Raw genomic sequence first — 3,143 nt, forward strand, 5'->3', positions numbered from 1 at the left:
GGACCAACGTTAATGTTTACGTTTACGTTTACGTTGGTAAATGAAGATCCAATAATATCGCACACTTAGTTTTATTTTTGACTATTTAATGCAGCACCAGTAGGTTAATAATTCCAGTTCCATTTGTCGAAAATAATCATTCTATTTACCTTTCAGTTCTGCAAGTATTTCCAGTTTAATGATCAATAAAGTGTGCTGATTAGTTATCATTTTCTTTCTGTTCTTGTGTCAAACCACCTCTGAATACCAACACTTGGTATCAGAGCTTGTGTTCTTGATCCAATTTTTTATGCCCAAAATAGTCCGATCTCAAACCATGAATGTTGTTGCTTCCACTTCTTCGAATCCCCCAAAAGAAAATCCTTTCCCGTTTCAATGTCCTACCCTTACCTCTTCAAACTACACAACATGGGCGATCAAGATGGAGGCCATTATGGATGCCCAAGGGTTATGGGAATCCATAGAACCACAAGCCGGTGTGGTTGTGGATGAGAAAAAGAGCAAGACGGCCCGAGCCTTCATCTTTCAAGCAATACCAGAGGAGATCCTATTGCAAGTTGCAAAAAAGAAAACAGCCAAAGAAGTGTGGGAATCATTGAAGACAAGGTTTGTCGGAGCAGAACGGGTTCAAAAGGCTCGCTTGCATATGCTTAAAAGTGAGTTCGAGTCAATGCGAATGAAAGACGGAGAGTCCATTGATGATTATGCCGGAAAGTTATCCGGTATGATCTCGAAGTACAACAGTGTGGGTGCCGTTTTAGGGGACGAAGAATTGGTAAGGAAGTTGCTTGATACCGTCACGGATAAGTACATTCAATTGGTGGCCTCAATGGAACAATATTCAGATGTCGAAAAGATGCCATTCGAAGAAGCCATAGGTCGGTTAAAAGCCTATGAGGATCGATTAAAACTTCGACAAGGGAGCTCTACCGGTGAAAGTTCGTTACTCTTTACGAAGGCGGAAGGGGTATCAAACAACAGAGGGTTTAGTAAACACTGTTTCGGGCGTGGTCGTGGGCATACAGATGATGACAGAGGTGGTAGAAGCGGGTCACGAGGTGGTCGTGGTTCCGGTAGAGGCCGGGGTGGTCGTAATGGAGGCAAGTTTTATCACGAAGGGAATAGAACGTATCGCAAACCACGTGACAAGAGTCACGTAAAATGTTTCGAATGTAACAAATATGGTCACTATTCCTCCGAATGCAAGAATGAGAAGAAGCAAGATCCAGAAGTGCATTTAACAAGAGAAACCGAAGACGAACCCACCTTGCTACTATGTGTCTGTGGTGAGGAAGCCCAAAAATTGGTCTTGTTAAATGAGGAAAAGGTTTTTCCGAAGTTGCACGAGAGACGAAACGGGTCAAACGAAGATATGTGGTATCTTGATAATGGAGCAAGTAATCACATGACGGGAAAGAAAGACGCATTTGCAGAATTGAATGAAGCTGTAACGGGTCAAGTTCGGTTCGGAGATGGATCAAAGGTCGAGATTCGAGGTAAAGGTTCACTTATGTTTAGTTGTAAAAATGGTGATCAATTGCTAGTTCCCGATGTGTATTATATACCGTCATTAACTAGCAACATTTTGAGCCTGGTCAATTAACAGAAAATGGGTATGATGTGTGGATGCATGATGAGTTTCTAAGGGTGTTTGATAGCCACAAAAGACTTGTGATGAGGATCAAAAGATCACCAAACAGATTATACAAAATAGTTTTAAAACTTGCCAAACCAATCTGTTTGAAAGCTAGTCTAGATGAGGAAGCATGGGCATGGCATGCAAGGCTAGGCCATGCTAATTTTCATGCTATAGAAACAATGGCAAAGAAGGGACTAGTGAGAGGATTGCCATGCATCTCGCATCCCGAACAATTGTGTGAAGCCTGTCTCGTCGCTAAACAAACTCGAAAAAGTTTCCCAAAAGAAGCAAAATGGAGAGCAACGAAGCCATTGGAGCTATTGCATGCTGACCTTTGCGGTCCGATAACGCCACAAACATGGGGAGGTAACCGGTATTTTCTTTTGATAGTTGATGATTTCAGCCGTTATATGTGGGTATATTTGTTAAAAACAAAGAATGAAGTGTAGGTCCCTGTTTCGCGGAGGATTACGAACCTAAACCTTGTTATACAAACCTACTAGCGAGTGCGGAATCCAAGCTAGCAAGCAAACCGAGTTAGTAGCAAGAAGAGAAACAAACACACAAGTTCACCGATTAACACAACTTGTATTAATGCAATGAGGGTTCGGTTACAAGCTCAATGTTTACAGAAGTGTTCTATAAACTCTCTAAGTGTGTGAGTGAGTTCTGGGCAGAATGCTCTCTAAGCTTCTATCTCTCGGGTGTGTGAAAATGGCAGAACTCCAGAACTCAACACATGCATGGGTATATATACCCAGCTCAGCAGGTCTGCTCGAAGGATTCGACAGATGGTCCGAAGGATCATCTGTCGACCACATGTTACACGAAAGATCAGCATGGACCTCGAAGGATCATCCTTCGAGGTCTAATGGTCGAACCATGGTCGAACCATATCTTTCGATCACCTCGAAGGATCAGGTGTATCCTTCGAGGCTATCCTTCGATCAGAACATCTTTCAACTGTTGTCCAAGTCAAACCGGAGGATGGTTGACTTGGTCAACTTACAATACAAATCAGGACATCGTTTATATCAGACCGAATACAGACAAAGTACAGACACAAGTGCACCAACAAACTCCCCCTTGGCTGTAGCTTTGTCTTTGATCTCTAATCTTTGTCTTGTTCTTCTAAAAGTGTAGACTCGTCTTGAACTTCGACGGTCTTTGGTCTTCAAGTCTTCAAGACTCTGATGTCCTATCATGTCTTCAATGTCGGAGGGTCTTCAAAGTCTTCACGTCTTGAAAGTAGAAAGTGTATCAACAAACTACCCGTATCATGTAGGAAGTGTGTTGACAAACTCCCCCTTAACATAAGCTCCCCCTTGAGTTATGCTCGTGAAATACTTTAACTTTATGAAGTAAGATCCTTCGAGGTGATGATGATGGCCAGCGGCAACTCGATCATCTTCATTCATTGAGTGCCTTCGTGTCTTCATTCCAAAGCTCGTCAACGACCATGTTCTCCTAGCCTTTAGAATCTGCACATGCAAGAAATCTAAAC

The sequence above is a fragment of the Helianthus annuus genome, chromosome 4 (assembly GCF_002127325.2).
Source record: "Helianthus annuus cultivar XRQ/B chromosome 4, HanXRQr2.0-SUNRISE, whole genome shotgun sequence".
Taxonomy (NCBI): domain Eukaryota; kingdom Viridiplantae; phylum Streptophyta; class Magnoliopsida; order Asterales; family Asteraceae; genus Helianthus; species Helianthus annuus.